Here is a 20,607-nt window from a genome sequence, read left to right as displayed (position 1 = left end):
GATTTTAGAGTGAAACATTAAATGTTTTACAAATCCTGTACAAGGCTGCACCCTCTGCAAATTGCCATTTTCAGGCGTGAATGACGTAGGAGAGAGGTAGTTCGCTCCATGGCTGCGCTAGGGTTTGGGGTAAGGGGAAGGGGAAGGGAAAGACGTAGGGGTATGTTTGGCGTGAAAATGAGGATGGGATAGGAGTATTAATCCTTAATAAACGACATGGGCCGGGTCAATCCATAATGGGTTGGGCCCGGTCGAATTTTGAGGGAATTATAAGGGGCCTGTTTGGTATATATGTATACATGATATACATACGTGTATGTTTGTACACATGCGTATATTCGTGCATACATGTATACGGGGAGGGCATACATGCAAATTTTAACAAGCAATAATCTTTAAACAATGTCCATTTAATTGAACATTTTAATTATGACCATGCAAAAATGACCTTAATTGAATTAAGCTATGAAATTTTCTATTTCAATTATGGCCCTAATTAAACTTTCCCACTTGATTGAGTTAATGGCATGACTAATTATGCAAAAAGACATAATTCGCAGTTATGCCCTTAATTGATTTAAACCATGAATTTGGTTGATTCAATTACGGTCAAAATTTAAAACAATTAAAAGCTAAGTTTGCAATAATGACCTCAATTATGCAAAGTAATTTTTAATTGGGTCATAATTGGACTATTAATTGATTATTTCAATTATAGTCATTTAATGGGTAATTTACAGAATAAATCACAATTAAACGCTCAATTAATTATGATAAATTCTAATAAGTTGATTAAACAAGAATTGAAGAGTAAAATGATTAATTTATTTAATTAACCACATCCCTTGCTTTAAACAGAGTAAAATACTTTGCAAATTAACGTTTTAATAACTTAGACAATTAGGTAAATAATAGTGGTAAGTTTATGAAATGTGTAAATTAATTTATAATATAATATTTATAGAAAGCATCTTACCTATTAAGAATGGTAAAATATTGTCTGAACAATTTAATAAAATCATTTTGGCTTCTAAAAAATACATATTTCACTCTGTTTGATATCCAAGGACTCTGAGTAATTAAAATAAATTATAGAAAGTAAAAAATTAGGTGTCAACACCTACAAGTCAAAATGATTTTATAAAATTATTTAGTTAATATTTTTTCCATTTCATCTGGCAAAATAGTTTCTATAATACTATAAATCACTTGGAAACTAATCTACATATTTTTCAATAATTATGAGATATTTGCTAAATTTAATTAAGGGAATAATTTAAAAAAAAATATTTATTTGATTGTTTAAATTATCAGAAATCAATTAGCAAACAATTTACTCCGTTTAGTTCAAGAAATTTGATTAATTAGATAATATAATCATTTTTAATTCTCAAATGTTAATTTCTACATAATCAAGTTGCATTGTCAATTTTAAAATTAGTCATGATTGATTTAGATAATTAATTGTAGTTATATTTGTAAATTGCTTATTATGTGTTTAAATACGGCTACAATTGAAAAAATCAATTGATTAATGAATTAGGGCCATAATTGAAATGACCTATTCTTTGGGTTAAACTCAACTGGGGCTATGTTTGCAATTTGAGTCTATTTACACGAATTAACCATGTTTAATAATTAGAGGATTTAAATTAATTGATCTTTTCTTAATTGTGGTCAGTTATTAAAAATAAGTGTCAGGTTCTTGTGCATATAAACATATATACACAGATATACATGTGTATATACATATATATGAAGGGCCCGTGTTCCTATCTCTTTAAAGCTGGCCAGGCCCGGTCCAACAAGGACCATGACCCGGCCCAAGCCATAATTTAAAGGGGTAATACCCCCTTTCTATTTAGTCTCAATACCAAACAACCCCTTAGTACAAAAGAAAGGGTTTCTCTAAGCCATCACTCTGCTTCTCTCTCTCCCCCTCATGGTCATCGACCTGAAAATGGCAAAAAGTACACTTGCTTTCACTTTATGCAGTTGTTGCTCGACTATTTCGAGTAAAGCAATTAATACTTTACCCTTTCTCCATCGACACACGACTAAACAGGTATTTGATTGTGTTTTTCTCTTATTTTTCTGCAAAGCAACGATCAAATTAGTACATTTTTCTTAATGGGTTTTGTGCTAAGGCGATTTTGAACCCTCGCGCCTCATTGGTTCTCTTACTGTGAGGATGCGTTCGGGTTGACTCAAATCCAGCCTTTTATTTGTTGTTTGCTCTTAATCTGAGCTGCACAGTGTTGTATTGTGAGGAACAAGTCTGAAAATTCAACTTGTACCATATCGATTGAATTTAAGGTTTCTCAATTTTTTGGGTTCTATAAATAGAACCCCCAATTTACATTTTACAGAGGCCTGGCATCTGAAATTTCACTCGCATACTCGAAATACTTAAGTTTTAAGAATTCGCTTTTAAGACTTTAATAGTTCGAGTGAGTTCAAATTTTAAAGTGTTTTTTCTGTGCTTTCTTGTATTGGTTTTGTGGCTGAGTTTGAGGGTAAAAGGAGGCCAGGTTCTTCCAAATTCGATCTCGACAAGCGGCTGCACAACAAAAAGGTAATTTCTCTTTCCTTTTAGTTCATTTTTATTGTATAATGGCAGTTTGTGTGAGTTTATTCTCTGTAGATAGTTATGTCTAGTTTGATTATGTTTAGTATAGCTCTATATGGCTTTGTGGTTGCTTAGTGTGCTAATCAATGTTGTTGTTTGCTGGTCAGTTTAAATTAGTCTTCAAGTCTGCTTATGTGTTTAATGTTTAGTATTATCCATGCCCATATGCTTAGCTTAGTTTGATTTTGTGGTTAACATGCTTGTTATTTGAGCTTAGTTTAAGTTTATGTTCAGTTATATGCAAGTTTAGCTTTACATATTATGCTTTAATTTCATTTGGCTTAGATCCCTGTTGTATGTCTTAATAGGATAAATGTGCAGATTGCAGTGATCACTCATATGTGACTTATAATTCTGTTTTCCTGAACCACTTGAATTTAGCCTTATGTTTTACTTAAAATAGTGTCAGTAATGAGTGAGATTCAGCATATTAGATGTGTAACCCTGTTTTGGATTTGTATGCTTAGTGAATTCAGAAATATGTGGAAGAGCATGATTAGTTCCTGTAACACTGCCTATTTGGAATTTGTATTGTTAATTTGAGTGAACAGTCAGATAAATATCATGGCAATTTTGGTATCCTGTTTTAGCTAGAATTGCAGTTGAAATGCTTGTATGTTTAAATAACATGTTTGTTGGTTTACTTGATATATCTGAGATCTAGATTCACTGCCTGATACTTGATAGCATGGAACCATGTGTAAACTTCTTGGAAAATAGTCTTTGTTTGCTGTAGTTGGAACCTCAAAGTGGTTTTGCTTTTTTAAAAAGAATTCCAATACTACTAGTATGGCACTATTGTCAAATCTTAAAGTTAATCTGCGCATGAATTATTTGGGTTTTGCCTAAACTAAAGTTACATCCTTTACGGCTAAAATTGTCACGACCTATTTTGACTAAGCTGTGCGGGCACTTACCTTTCCCACCTTAATAAGCGAACCTTCAAACTAGCGATAAATAAAGACATGAATAATTAAATCAAGCAAGCGGAAATAACAAATATGTAAGTCTCACAATAATTTATATAGTAGAACAAGTGCGGAATAATAATAATACCCTAGGTTCTAGTCTAAGTCATACAACAACATCTAAAAGGAATAAATACAAGTTTGGAATAATAGTAGGAATAGGACATTAATAATAAAGAAGTCTTCAAGGCAACGAACTGCCGTGCTCACCCTGGAAACTCGGTGCTAATGTTGAAGCGACTATCAGCCACGCGAGACGGAAGCAGACCCAACCTGATACTCTGCATTCATAAAGGAATGTAGCAAGTGCAGGTCAGTACCAATCAACGGTACTGGTAGGCATCAACGGCCGACTAAGTATAGCTAACACAATTCAGATAATAAAGCAAGATAGGCAATTAAACCAACAAGTATAAATCAAACATAATAGAAGCCAAGTATGCGTCAATGCCTAAGCAGAGCGTCTAATCCCAAGTGTGCCAAAACTCAATATATCAAGTCTGAAACCAACATCACAAGTACAACATCAAATCATCTCCAAATCAAGCCGTGATGCAACACAATGCAAAAATGTATGGATGCAATGCAATGACATGCATATGTTGTGTACATATGTACTCCGGACGAAAATATCGACATATCGATAACACAACCCAAGGTGACTCGTGAAGTCTAAGTGCCACCCGTCCTGGATCTTTGCCCAACAGACAGACGGGACCTCGGATCTTTGCCCACGGGGGGTTCTCACAGGTACCACCCTGGGGGACCCGCGGAGTCCATGCACTCACTCAATCCATGATTCCAGAACGAACATCGAATATCGGACTCTCAAGTCACTCAAGTAAAAATCGAGCCCAGCTCATCACAGTGTTTCATCAAGTATCATCAGTATCTCAACAGTATATCATGAAGAATGAGAGTGCGTGCAATGCATGTATCCACATCAATAATCATGCTCAATATCACAAGTACCAACAATGGTACGCTAACAATATATCTGAATCACAAGTACCAACAGTGGGTACACCAACAATATATTTAAACCACAAGTACCGAAAGTGGATACGCCAACAATATCATAATCAAGATGGAACAACAGATGACAATATCTACTAACAACACATGGCATCAAGCCAACACAATAGATCAATCAATCACAACACAACGGGATGGCTAGTACCAAACACACAACAGGGCCTAACCTAAGACAATATCCATTACAACTTCATACCTGAAGGTTCACATGCTTTCTCCAATGACATATTCTAAATATATGCTTCTCTATGCGAAGTCTCACCAAAGTTAAGCCATAACCTACCTGGATGGCCGAACTGCAACCACCAACAACTCACTCTTTTGCCTTGCCTTTCCGCTGAGCTTCAAACCAAAGTAGTCTAGGCATATTCGAAATCTAGATTAGAACTCATGAAGAATGATACTAATATTGCTACCATTCAATTTAGGTCAAATCCAACCCTAGAAATTGGGAAAACGGGGCCCACAAGGTCAAAACCGAAAAATTCAAAAGCAAAAATATCAAATTAAGCACTAGGTGATCATAACCCAACCACTAATTGTTGATTTAACTCAAAGATAGGCCTAATTTTAGATTTCAAGCAAAACCCCCAAAATTGGGTATAAACCCTAACTCTTTGATTCAAGAATTCATCTCTAATAATGGAAGATAAGTGATTAACAACCTTAGATTCATCAAAATTTAGCATAAACCCTATCAATTTCATCATTAATAAGCCTAGATAGAACATTCATCAAAACCCACTTTCAATCTTCCATAACTAAGGAATTATTTATAGAAAGGGGAATCAATGGTGATTAGGATTAATGAACCAGTGAAAGGATTAGGGAAACTTACCACCAAGAATCTTCACTAAAAATCTCCAAGAATAGATCCCAAGAGTTCTATTTTCATAATGGCAATAAATGATAGACTAAGGGCTTATTTAAAATTCACTTAATGAAATAACAGGCCCGTTACCGTCACGGTGGTAACGGGCCACAACGGCAGCAACAGCGCACAACAGACCGCCATGGCTTTGGGCCAATAACACTTGGCCGCCCCAATGGTGCCGCTGAGACGACGCTGGTGCTGCCAATGCGGACACCAAGTACCAGAAATCCCCGAATTTTTCTACATCTCAGTCGAAATCTCGAACCACCCCCGAGGCCATATGCTCAAAACCCACTTACACAGATCCACATAAAAATATGCTACGAACGCACCCATGGCCTTCAAATTACCAATGAAGGTCTCGTTGACCGAGTCAACCCCGGATTCCTCATTTCCAATTTCCCAACCCAAGTCCCAAAATGCATCCGAGTGTATTGGGAACCGAACCAAATATATGCACAAGTCATAAATGACCATCCGAACGTCTCGAAATCGATGAATTTTTTAAAAAGGCCCATTTACCCAAAAGTCAACTTTGGGTCAACTCTTTTCACTTAAAGCCTATATTTCACAAAAATTATCTGAATCCGATCTAGACATCTCTGGAAGCACGTCAACGGTCCCCTCGGGTCACACGTAAGCTAATTAATGCTCGGGAAAAGGGCAAAAATGTCGAAAAGACTATAACGACCAAACGGGTCGTTACATCAGATACTGATTGAGCCGTCGCTTGTCCGCTAGTGAAGAAAGAAAGGAAGCGGGAAATACCTGAACTAGCAAACAACTGAGGATATCAGCTATGCATGTCGGATTCGGTCTCCCAAGTAGCCTCCTCAACAGGCTGGTGCTTCCATTGCACCTTAACAAAAGCAATCTCTTTCGACCTCAACTTCCGAACCTGCCTACCCAAGATTGCAATAGGCTCAACTTCCGAACCTCCCTACCCAAGATAGCAATAGGCTCCTCCTCATAAGTCAAATTCTCATCAAGCGAAATAGAATCCCAACGAACAATGTAGGTACTATCGGCGTGGTACTTCTTCAGCATCGAGACATAAAAGATCGGATGAACTCCCGCCAAGCCTGGCGGCAATGCTAACTCATAAGCAGCATCACCCATATGGTCAACTACCTCGAATAGACCAATGTAGCTGGGGCTCAACTTTCCCCTCTTACCAAACCTCATAACACCCTTCATGGGTGAAATTTCAATAGAACCTGGTCATCAATAGCAAACTCCAAATCCCGGACCTTCGGCCCATGCATATCTTTTGCGACTGCGAAGTTGCCAAAAGCTTGGCACAATAACTCTCACTCTCTCGGGGGACTCTCTTATGACGTAGGTACTTTGGGTCGAGCCTCGAACCTATCAAACCAACCAATTGGAGATCTACATCTCCTACCATATAAAGCCTCAAATGGCGCTATGCCAATACTCAAATGATAACTGTTATTGTACGCAAACTTTACCAATGGTAAGTACTGATCCCAATGACCACTAAAATCAACAAGACACGCTTTTAACATATCCTCGAGCACCTGAATGGCCCACTCGGACTGGGGATAAAAAGATGTACTGCGATCCAATCAGGTACCTAACTCCTCATGAAACACTCTCCAGAATCGAAAAGTGAAGATAGTACCCCGATCAGATACAATAGAAATAGGAACCCCATACATCCTCACGATATCCCGAATGTACATCTTGGCTAACTTTTCCGTTGTATAGGAAACCTAAACTGGAGCGGACTTAGTCAACCGATCAACTATCACCCAAATAGAGTCAAACTTGCCCAGGGTCTTCAGAAGACCTGTAAAAAAATCCATGGTAATCCTCTCCCATTTCCACTCGGGAATAAGCATCCTCTGAAGCACCCCACCGGGTCGCTGGTGTTCATATTTACCTGCTGATAATTTCCACACTTAGCAACAAAATCAACTATATCTTTCTTCATCCGATGCCACTAGTAGTGCTGTCTCAAATCACGGTACATCCTAGTCGCCCCCCGGATGAATGGAATAGCGAGAGCTATGAGCCTCAGAAAAGATCAACTGAATCAAATCACCAACACGAAGAATGCACACGCGTCCTCTAATCCTCAAAATACCCTCAGAATCAATCACGGTCTCCTTGGCCTCACCCCTCAAAACTCTATCTCGAATCTTGCTCAACTTCGCATCCTCAAACTGATGAGTCCTGATCCGATCAAATAAAGATGACCTCGCCTCTATACAAGCCATAATCCTGCCTAGGGCTGAAATATCAATGCGAATGAAACTGTTGGCCAGAATCTGAACCTCCATAGCCAACGGACGCTCGAAAACAATCAATCAAGATAAACTCTCCATACTCATTGTCTTGCGACTTAAGGCATCAACCACCACATTGGCTTTTTCGGGATGATACAGAATAGAGATGTCATAGTCCTTTAGAAGCTCCATCCATCAGCGCTGCCTGGAATTAAGATCTCTCTGGGTAAACACAAGCTGAAGACAACGGTGATCGGTGAAAACTTCACAATGGACACCGTACAAATAATGCCTCCAAATTTTCAAAGCGAAGACCATGGCCAACAACTCCAATTCTTCTCATGAATCTTTAACTGACGGGAAGCATAAGCTATCACTCTAACCTTCTGCATTAACACAGTACCCAAGCCCATACGGGAGGTATCACAATGGACCGCGAAGTTCTTACCCTCCAAGGGTAATGCTAAGATTAGGGCTGTTGTTAAAAGAAGCTTAGGCTTTTGGAAGCTCTCCTCACAATCATCTGACCACTGGAAGGGAACATCCTTCTGAGTCAATCTGGTCAAAGATGAAGCAATAGCAGCAAAACCCTTCACAAGCGATGGTAATAGCTGGTCAAACCCACAAATTACGAATCTCAATAATAGCAGTGGGCCTCGTCCAATCCCTTACAGCCTTAATCTTCTGTGGGTTAACCATAATCCCATCCTTAGACACAATATGGCCCAAGAATGCTACAAACTCTAACCAGAACTCACACTTAGAAAATTTAGCAAACAGGCTATGCTTCTTTAACAACCCAAGAACAGAACAAAGATGGGTCTCATGCTCCTCCCTACTCTTGGAATACACCAAGATTTCATCAATAAACATAATCACGAAGGAATTAAAGAATGGCCTAAAGATGCCATTCATTAAGGTCATATGCAGCCAGGGCATTGGTAAGCCCAAAAGACATCACCAGAAACTCATAGTGGTCATATCTCATCCGAAATGTTATCTTTAGAATATCCTCCGCCCTGATTTTCAACTGGTGATAACCTGAACGCAAATCAATCTTTAAAGATATCGATGCACCCTGAAGCTGGTCAAACAGATCATCAATACGAGGCATAGGGCACTTGTTCTGAATAGTGACCTTGTTCAGCTGGCGATAATCAATGCACATCCTCATGGTCCCATCTTTCTTCTTCACGAATAACACAGGAGCACCCCAAGAGGAAACGTTCGGTCTAATGAATCCCTTGCTCAACAAATTCTGTAACTACTCCTTAAGCTCTCTCAACTCAGCAGGTGCCATCTAGTATAGCAGAATAGAATTAGGGCGAGTGCCCGGATCTAAATTAATATAGAAATCAATGTCGCGATCGGGTGGTATACCCCGTAGATCTGACGGGAATACCCCCGTGAACTCGCTCACAATAGGAATAGACTCGAGGGGTGGAGATGCAACCGTCGTATCACGAACATGAGCCAAATAGGCTAAACACCCTTTACTCATCAAATCTACCTAAGTGTCATACCCCATAAAAGTAACCAAACAAGATGGGTAGACTCGATGAATAATCACATAATCTCCGACTGGAGTAGACACATAAACAGATATATCTTTGCTATCACAAGGCAAATACCAACCAACAGTATGAAATGCAGATACATCCGAATAGGTGGATCCAGGATTAAATAACACAGATGCTACTATATCACGGACAGAAATGGTACCTGAAATCATAGCATCTGAGGCCTCTGCTTCGGGCCTACCAGGCAACGAGTAACAATAGGCTCCACTACGCCCACCCTGAGATCCCCTTCTCGTACTCTGAGAACCACTTCTAGCTAGCTGGGAACCACCTCTAGAACTATGAGAAGCACCGCGGCCTAACTGTGCACCGCCCCTCTGAGAAGGCCCACCTCAACCACCAGATGATGTCGGAGTCCTCGGCGGCTGATAATCCTGCCTGGGTTGGGGATATCTCTAAGTAACATGCCCAACCTCTCCACAAGAAAAACAGGTAATAGAAAACGAATGCTGATACAAAAAAGCTGAAGACCCGGATAAAGCAGCCTTGTCCACTGGTCTGGAGAACGAACTTTTAGGAGCTCTTTGCCTGGGTGGCTCATTGGGGGAAGCCTGTAGCGCTGAATGCACAAGATGGCTGGAATATGGTTGATGCGGCCTCGAAAACTGATTGGCGCCTCTCGAACTAGAACCACCATAACTCCCAGTCTGCCATGGCCTCTTATCACCACCACCAAAAGCACTGGCCTTAGCGCCCTCAACCATAGAAGCATGCTCGATAATGGACTAGAAGGAAGCTCCCATAGACTCTATCTGAAGACAAGGAATCTGTAGAGAGCCCACTAGTCCCCTAACAAAATACCTGATCCTATTGGCCTTAGTAGGGATCAAAGGAGTAGAATAACGGGTCAGATACAGAAAGCAGGTCACATAGGACTCCAAAGACATGCCCCTCTACTCAAGATGTAAAAACTCCTCCCTACGCGCCTCTCGCAAAGACCGGGGCACATACTTTTCAAGGAAGGCCCGGTAAAACTGAGTCAAAGTCAAGAGAGGGGAACCCTCAGGTCTACAAGCCACATATCTCCACTATGTCTTCGTGTCACCGCAAAACTGGTAGGACACATAATCAAGCTCGTGGGTCTCCATGATCCCATCCGATGCAACAACTCATGCTTATCTAGAATAAACTCATCATCATCCTCAGACGAAGTATCAGAGAACCTCGGCGGCTCTAACTTCCTGAATCTCCCAACAAGGTCCTGATTAGATGCAGTCATAATAGCGCCCTCCATGTCCAAAGATCATCACCAGGAGCGGGTATTGCATGAATGCGAGGAGCCATAGCTACAGCGAGATGTGCTGCCCGCATAGGTCCCGGCTCAGAGGTCTGCGCCCCAACTCTATTCTGTGAAACCCCCGCCGGGAATAGTAATACCAGCTGCCGCCTGCTGGGCATCAAGATGAATTAAGACTCTAGTCATAGTATCATGTATGGCCCGATCAGAAGTAACCTCAGGCTGTGTCCGTGCTGGGGCCACACCATCCTCTGCGGCCTGACCTCGATTAGGGGCGATACTCGAGCTCGGGAGATGGAGATCTCTCTCACTGTTGTTTTATCGCGAGAGCCCCTCCTGCACGGCCGGCAGCCCCGCCTGTCTCTCGCCGGCCGCTCGCCAGCCCTCGGGTGCCGATCGTAGGCCGCGGCTCGGCACCTCGACCTCGAGCCGTAGTAGCTCAGTCCTCACCGTCTCGACGAGAGAAGAGATAAGAGTCGGTACCAATTTGATCCCTCCAGATACTAATTAGAATAAAGTAGCACGAAAGAATGAAAGAAAGTGAGATTTCCTAAATGTCCTATAGCCTCTCGCAGATAAGTACGGAGCTCACCGTACTGATCCACGAGACTCTACTAGACATGCTGTTGTATTATAGACCCGAGAACCTAGGGCTCTGATACCATCTTGTCACGACCTATTTCGACTAAGTCGTGTGGGCACTTACCTTTCCTACCTCGGTAAGCGAACCCTCAAACCAGCGATAAATAAAGACATGAATAATTAAATCAAGCAAGCGAAAAGAATAAATACGTAAGTCTCACAATAATATATAAAGTAGAATAAGTGCAGAATAATAATAATACCCAGGGTCTAGTCTAAGTCATATAAGAGAATTTAAAGGAATAAATACAAGTCTGGAATAATAATACATAAAACTGTCTATGTCTCTGAGTAGGAATATGACATAAATAATAGAGAAGTCTTCAAGACGGCGAACTACCGTGCTCACCCTGGAAACTCGGTGCTAATGCTAAAGCGACTATCAGCCACGTGAGACGAAAGCAGACCCAACCTGATACTTTGCATTCATAAAGGAATGCAGCAAGTGCAGGTCAGTACAAAACAACGGTACTGGTAGGCATCATCGGCCGACTAAGCATAGCTAACACAATTCAGATAATAAAGCAAGATAGGTAATTAAACCAACAAGTATAAATCAAACATAATAGAAGCCAAGTATGCGTCAACGCCTAAGTAGATCGTCTAATCCCAAGTGTGCCAAATCTCAATATATCAAGTCCGAATTCAACATCACAAATACAACATAAAATCATCTCCAAATCAAGCTGTGATGCAATGCAATGCAATAATGTAAGGATACATTGCAATGCCATGCATATGTTGTGTGCACATGTACTCCGGATAGAAATATTGACATCTCGGTAGCATAACTCAAGATGACTCGCGAAGCCTAAGTGCCATCCGCCCTGGATCTTTGCCTAACAGATAGACAGGACCCCGGATCTTTACCCACGGGGGTTTCTTACAGGCACCACCCAGGGGGATCCACGGAGTCCATGCACTCACTCAATCCATGATTTCGGAATGAATATCGGATATCGAACTCTCACGTCGCTCAAGTAAAAATTGAGAACAGTTCATCACAGTATTTCATCAAGTATTATCAGTATCTCAATAGTATATCATGAAGAATAAGAGTGCGTGCAATGCATGTATCCGCATCAATAATCATGCTCAACATCACAAGCACCAACACGCCAACAATATATCCGAATCACAAGTACCAACAGTGGGTACGCCAACAATATATCTGAATCACAAGTACCAATAGTGGGTACACCAACAATATATCTGAATCACAAGTACCAATAGTCGATGCGCCAATAATATCATAATTAGGATGGAATAACGGATGCAAAAATCTACTAACAACACGTGGCATCAAGCCAACACAATAGAATAATAAATCACTACACAACGGGATGGCTTGTCCCAAACACACAACAGGGCCCAACCTAAGACAATATCCATCCTAGCTTCATACCCGAAGGTTCACATGCTTTCTCTGATAATATAGGCTTCGCTATGCGAAGTATCACCGAAGGTAAGCCATAACCTACCTGGATGGCCGAACTGCAACAACCAACAACTCAATCCTTTGCCTTGCCTTTCCGCTGAGCCTCAGAACCAAACTAGTCTAGGCACATTCGAAATTTAGATTAGAACTCATGAAGAATGATACTAATATTGCTACCATTCAATTTAGGTCAAATCCAACCCTAGAAATTGGGGAAACGGGGCCCACATGGTCAAAACAGAAAATTCGGAAGCAAAATATCAAATTAAGCACTAGGTGATCATAACCCAACCACTAATTGTTGGTTTAACTCAAAGATAGGCCTAATTTCTGATTTCAAGCAAAAACCCCAAAATTGGGTATAAACCCTAATTCTTTGATTCAAGAATTCAATTCTAATAATGGAAGATAAGTGATTAACAACCTTAGATTCATCAAAATTTAGCATAAACCCCATCAATTTCATCATTAATAAGCCTATATAGAACATTCATCAAAACTCACTTTCAATCTTCCATAACTAAGGAATTATTAAGAGAAAGGGGAATCTATGGTGATTAGGATTAATGAACTAGTGAAAGGATTAGGAAAACTTACCACCACTAAAAATCTCCGAGAATAGATCCCAAGAGTTCTATTTTCGTAATGTGAATAAATGATAGACTAAGGGCTTATTCAAAACACACTTAATGAAAGATTCTCCTACGCCACGTTCGTTGACAACATTACCAATTTCCTCAGAAATATAGTTAAGCTTAGTTCCTTGAATAGTTGTAGAACTTCTATTCTCTAGTTTCATAGTTCATTCATGACTTTCATTCTAAATGTTGTGAGCCAGCACGTAATCAATATAGACTTGTGTTTGATACCCATGAGCTTCAGTCTATAATACTCAGAATGTTTATAAATAGTTAAAGCTTCAGTTCTCATACTTAGATCATGGATACATGTATGAGTGAATCATTGCCCAAAAGATGTCAGTGTTGTATCTTTCAGCATGATTCTCAGTTCTCGTAGACTATAGTCCGGTCAGTCAGATGTTTAACAGCTTTTGTGTTAGCCTTGTCGGCTAATTATTCAGACTTTCAAACTTATTCAGTAATTTCGCATTCATGATATTTCAGTCAGACATTAGTAGATCAGTATGTGTCAGTGTTATTTCCACATTTAGTATGTTTGGTATCACATGTTGATTCAGCCAGCCAGTTGGTTCGTTCGGTCACATGCAGACAGGCACTGAGTACCATGTTACGCCCAGGCCATGATTCGGGGCGTGATAAAGCTTGGTATTCGAGCCTAGGTTTAAGAGTCCTATTGAGTCTATGAAGCCGTGTTCAGTAGGGTCACTCTGACGTGTGTGTGCACCACACATATAAATAGTTGACCACCAAGATATCTAGGATTGTCTCACTTCTTTCATACTCTAGATCGTGCAGTTAGAACTATGCTTTCAGAATCCTTCTAACTCGTAAGAATTACGTGTTTTAGAAAATGCCTGCGAATAGAAAGTACACTACGAGGACTTCAACTACTAGCCAGAGGGCTACGGCTGATGCTACTCTAGACGAGAACACCCAGACCCAGGGAGCCACCTCAATTCCCGCACCCCGACCTGCTACCAGAGGGTCTGTGGAGGTCCCAATTACTTCGCCGCCCAGTGCTTCAGACATGAATGTTAGGGAAGCTATCCGGCTTACCCGCATTGTTGCTACTCGGACGGGCGGTAACGTGTGTTATGGATGGGATGGGTAGTTTCAGGTCCAGGGAATTCCTCAACCTGAAACCTCCAATTTTTACAGGGACAAAAAAAGATGAGGATTTGCTAAATTTCATTGATTACGTTCAAAAGATATTTCGAGTGATGCATGCTACAGACATAGAGGCAGTAGAGTTTGCTGCATTTCAGCTGAAGGATGTTGCTAACACTTGGTATGAAACATGGGAGAAGTCCCGAGGGGAAGATTGTTATATCCCGTATTTTGTACGTTGGGGCAATCCGGTTTAACTATGATAAGTTAGGGACAAAACCATTCCGAGACACAAAGTCGGGATTTTTGACCTTCGATTTTATTTTAAGACATAAGTTGTTCATGAATTTGTTGGCATGGAACATTTAGGAAAATTTGGGACCAAAAGTGAAATAATTGAAAGTTGGAAATCATGCATTTTTTGGCCCTTGGCCGTGTGGCTTTGTAAATGGTCCCACACATGTTGTGGCCAATTTTAATTGGTCCAACACATGTGTGGGCCAAGGACACTTGTTCAACTCATATATGTAAGCACAAAAGATGACTAAGTAGTCATCTTTCCCATTTCCCACACTTAGAAAAAAATAAGAACTTTGGATGAACTTCAAAGGCCATTCGGCCAAGAGCAAGAAAAACCAAGTCCAAAATTAGCCATCACAAAAATATTTTCTTGGTGCAAATCCACTAATTGGAGGTCCCTAGTTAACGTGGAAGTGTTGTTGGAGCGAACAAACCATCCGTTTTGTCAATCGCAAACCCTAGCCAAGTTGTAAAGTTGAAGGGAAAAGGTAAGATTTAATCTTATTTTATGTGTTATGAATGATGTAGGCATGTTGTAGTATGCTAAAATGGATGAAAATCATGAAATATGGTATGTTGGAGTTGAGCCGTGCATGGTGTGGCTGGTGGTGTGTGTGTGTTGTGTTGAGATGATGAATTGATTCTATGTAGTATGTTTAGTTGTGTAGTGTGAAAGAAAAGAATGAGAATCATCAACATATGTATATGTGTAGTGTGGCCGAATATAGGTCATATTATATGACAAGAATGGATTAATTCTATTTGGAATTTTGAATGTTATCGTTATGAATTCTATGTTGACGATTAGAGTTTAATGACTCAAATTGATATTGTAAGTGTTGCGGGCTGATTTGGAAGTTATTGTGCATTTGATGTAATTTGTATATTTATGAGAATGACATTGTTAGAGGTGAATTGTTGGTGCAAATCATGATTTGGAAATGAGGAATGTGTTATAGTTGAGGTTCTCGGGTTTGGGGCAATTTCGGGTGAGTTGGAGTATTATTTGGGATGTTTGAAACATTGTATGAATTGTTTAAAATGTCCTTGAATATTATTGGTATGGGTTTGGACTAGTATTTGAATGTATAAGCGTTGATGTCGGCTTGAATGTAAGCCGTTGAATTGAATGTAATGAATGTTGTTGGATTATGTAGAGAGGGTACTTAATGTTAGAATGCTTTCCGGATTGATTATTGATGTTGCTAGGTTGGTTGTTGGTGTTGTTGTTGTTGATTTGGCCGAGTTAAATTCTGGGTTGGTCTATTTACGGGGAAATGCTGCCCAAATTTACGCGTAGAATTAAGTGCTAGTTTGGAATTAATTGCCTAAACATCTATAGCTAATATTTGATATCCGTTGACGTTGTGTAGACCTTGGGGAGCCCGAGACGTAGGTTGGCATTAGCTTGAGTTGGATTAGCTTTGAGAGCTGACGAGGTATGTAAAGCTCAATCCTTTCTTCTTTTGGCATGCCTTAGTTACAAATAGGCTATGACACGAGCCTCGAGAAAATTCTATTCTCGCAATCCGAGCATGTGTATGACTCTTATTTGTTTCTTGGAATTCGTACGCTTGATATGATGAAATATTGGCCCTTATGTCTTTGGAATATTTGATTTTCAAATTTTGCATAAAAAAGTTTCGTTTTTAAAAGAATTGCGTAACTACGAATGACCGTAACTTTCACGTAAAAGCTCCTGATTGCCTCGATATGTTCGTAGGAGATTGTATGGCGTATGATGAGTATGTTTTCCATAGGCGGGCTCGGCTCGGGTCAACACCCGTCCGTGGGTCCCGCGACTCTCCTTTTTGTAATCCTGATGACTTTTGAAAGAATTTGGTTTGACTATTATTCCGATTTCCAAGTATGGTCATTTTACTTATCTTTTGAGTCTATGATAATGATTTTATACATATGGTTACTCACGACTCGCTTTCGTGCATTCGTCAGTATCTTTCGCCGAGTCCCGGCGGATCTGCTCGTTGTCGTGCGCACTTTGTTATACTCCGGTGTTATGCGTATTTATGGTTCACCGAGCCCTCGCCAGAGGGCCGGGGTTCCGCTTATATTCGTGTTATGCGCGTGTATGGTGTTATCTTGTGTTATGATGTGTGACGGGAATACGGAGATTTGAAACTTTCTGGTGTTATGCTGTGTTATGGCGCCGATGACGGGCGGGCGACCATATTTTCTGAACCCTATGCATGATTTGTACTTTGAAAATAAACATTTTGGTATTTGGATTTGCACTTACTTTCTGTATCTCTGTTTCGATTATGACTCAGATTTGTTTACTGTATCTTCTGCTTTGCATACTCGCACATATTTAATCGCCGACCCCGCTTTCTTCGGGGCCGTTTTCATGCCCGCGAGGTACGGACGCACGGTTCGGTGATCCGCCGCCTAGGACACCCTTTTTTCTCGTCGTTTGGAGTGCTCCCTTTATTCCGAGCCCACATTTTGGTATATATTCGTTCGCCGCATATGTATTGGTTTGTTCGGGGGTACGGCGGGGCCATTTCGTCCCTTCATATGATTGTCATGTCCGTTTATGCCCGTGGACATGTATGTGGGTTGTGCCTATTCCGTACAGGCTGTTTTGTATGATATATGTTCTCACATCCCATTCGCGGGATGGTAGGGTTGCATATCGGTCGGTTCGGTTCGGGTTTCAAAATTATCGGTTTAAATTATTGGTTATCGGTTTGTAGATATGTTAAACCGTTAAAGAACCGTTAAAATATTGATTAATGGGTTATCGGTTAATCGGTTATCAGGCGTTATCGGTTCGGTTATCGGGTTAACCGTTAAGATTTCACACAACAAAAAAATGGCTTAACCACCACAAAGGGAACTGCTTTGTCTCACAACAATCGCTATACTTTCTATTGCTCCCAAATAAACTATGGGATGACAACCAAAGAAGCATTTGATCCGACGGATATTATGGCTACGAATGGAACTTTGTTAGCACGTAATTAGAAAATGAGTGAAAGTACCGAGAGAATACTTCTTCCACCTCTCATCTATTAGATCAAATAATCATACGGATCTCTATTTTTCTTTTGTTTTAAAACTACTTCCTTGAACATTGATATTAGACTCATACATCTCCTAATATTGAATCAAGCAAGATACTTAAATGATAATATATATGAAAGGGTAGAAGCAGTAATTAATTAAATTATTATCGGGTTATCGGGTAACCGTAACAAAAATGGCCAACCCGCTGACCCGAACCAATAAGCCAATAACCCCGAAAAACACCACACAGTACCCGAACCGATAATCCATTAACTCAACCATTAACCCAATAACTCAATAATCGGTTCGGGTTATTGGTTTAACGATAACATGCACAAATTTCTCTGCGTATACCTTTGTCGGCTTGCATTTGTACATGTTTTGGGCCGTTGCGCCATTTGATAGCCTTGCGCAAACTTCATATACATATGTTTGTGTTTGAGAGATGTGTTTGAGATAGTTTGAGATAATTTGAGACAATGCTCGATATTTGTATACGCATAAGCTATCTGTATATGATTCGGATTTGATGAGTGTGTTTGGGTGCCCAGCTCGGGCACTAGTCACGGCCTACGGGGTTGGGTCGTGACAAAGATGCTGCCCCTGCGACTTGGAAAGAGTTTGCAGACGCGTTGCTTGAACTTTTTCTGCCCATTGAGGTTTTGAAAGCTAAGGCTTTAGAGTTTGAGAGACTCATACAAAATGAGAGTAATGTGGGGGCCTTTTTCCCTTTTTTTTTAGTGTTGGGGGGCCCCCCGGGTATTTATGATGTGTGACGGGGATATGGAGATTTGAAAACCTTCGGTGTTATGCTATGTTATGGCGCGTCGACGGCGGGCGACCATATTTTACGTGCCCTATGCATAATTTGTATTTTGAAAGTAAACATTTGGTATTTTGGATATGCGCACTTACTCGTACTACATTTCGATTATGACTCGATTTGTTACTATATCTGTCTCGCTTGCATACTCGCATATTTCAGCTTGATCCCCTTTCTGGGGTCGTTTATGCCTCGTGTGGCGTATTCGGTGATTCGCAGATCCGGGACACCCTTTTTCTCCGCTGTTTGAGTGCTTCCCTTATTCTTGAGCCTACATTTTGGTATATATTCGTTCGTTGCATTTGTATATATTTGTTCAGCGGGGTACCGGCGGGCCCCCGTCCCGTCATATGATTCCTCTTGTCTTATTGCAGGTCTCATGGACATATATGTGGGTTATGCCTATCACATGCATGTGTGTTTGTATATCTTATGTTCGGGCGATCCCATTCAGCAAGTGCCCTTATCGGCTTGCATTTGTATCTATTTTGGGCCGTTGCGCCATTTGATAGCCTTGCCGGCTTCTGATATACATATGTTTGTGTTTGAGACAGTTTGAGATAATTTGAAACAACGTTTGATATTTGTGTCCGTATAAGCTATCTGTATGTGATTCGGATTAGTGATTGTGTTTGGGTGCCCAGCTCGGGCACTAGTCACGGCCTACGGGGTTGGGTCGTGACATGAAACTACATAAGTAAAGGAATTAGAGTTGACTATGATCAACATCGGGTCAAGGTGACCTTGGTTCGGTGTTTTGAGTGCGCGAGCAGGTTCATAGCATGTTTTATGACTTAAATGCATGCTTGGTTTATGATCGGGAGGTTCCGAATAAGTTTAGGCATGGTGCTTAGAGGGAGTTTGGAGGAAATTCAAAAGTGCTGAATCATGGTTTTCATACTTTAACAAAGGAATTTATCTAAATCTAAAAAGAATTGGAGATGATGTTTAAATGAAAGTTGTACCCCTAGTTTCCTACGGTTCAAACGGTTCGTGATTTCGATATCTATGCAAAGTGTTATGGCCATTTAACAAAAGACTGTTGGGTTGGTTTTTTTGATAGCATTTAAGCTTTTTTGAAAATACCACATATATCCTTGTTGTGATATAAAAGAAATCTGATATGAATTAATTCATTTGGGAGCACTTTTGGGACATCAAAACATGACTTTTGAGAGAGAAATCAATGGGTAATCATTCACATATATCCCTGTTGGTGATTTTCAAGAGGAGTTTTGGTAAAAGTACTATATGTTATTTTTGATGGATTCAGATTGATAGCCGAATGGGCTAAGTACGGGTAATAAGGGTCGGATTGTCTAAGAACCTGATGGGAAATAGTTCCGGGTGGTGTATGGACCTCGCGAATTGTCACACCCTTAATCCGATAGGGTGTGATGGGCACCCGTCCCTTACCTAGGGCCGAGTTCAACCCTCTCGCGACACTCATACTCATACTGGGCTGGGCCCTTAAGTCGTACCGTGAGAACATAATGAAAACTTTACAAAACATGCTTTTTATCTTCCTTAACTCAAATAAAATCTGTAATCGTAAGAAAACTGTAACATAATGTATAACGATACACCGGCAACATGAGCGCTTACACAACCGACATGTACTATACACAACTGCACCGCAAAGTCTCTAACATAGAACAAACGTCAGAACACAATACCCCGACTCGGCACAGACTCCGGAGGAAATGGAGCTCGCCAATCCAGCTGGAACATCTTCTTGTACCTGCGCGGCATGAAACGCAGCCCCGAAGAAAGGGGGTCAGTACGGAATATGTACTGAGTATGAAAAGCAGGAAATACATTAAACAGAATCATAACCGGAATAGGGGTTTCAGAACAAGTATAAAAACCGAAAACCATAACTTGTCTTTGAAACCATACATTATGCGTATCAATATCATAAAATCTTCATGTGTACATATAGCGTGTCCCGGCCCTCTAGCTAGGGACTCGGTAAGTAAAATCATGTCATCATCATGTATGCATGCATATATACATATATATATATATACCGTACCCGGCCCTCTAGTGAGGGGCTC

This window comes from Lycium ferocissimum, unplaced genomic scaffold (assembly GCF_029784015.1).
Source record: "Lycium ferocissimum isolate CSIRO_LF1 unplaced genomic scaffold, AGI_CSIRO_Lferr_CH_V1 ctg12907, whole genome shotgun sequence".
Taxonomy (NCBI): Eukaryota; Viridiplantae; Streptophyta; class Magnoliopsida; order Solanales; family Solanaceae; genus Lycium; species Lycium ferocissimum.
Note: the sequence above shows the minus strand (reverse complement) of the source record.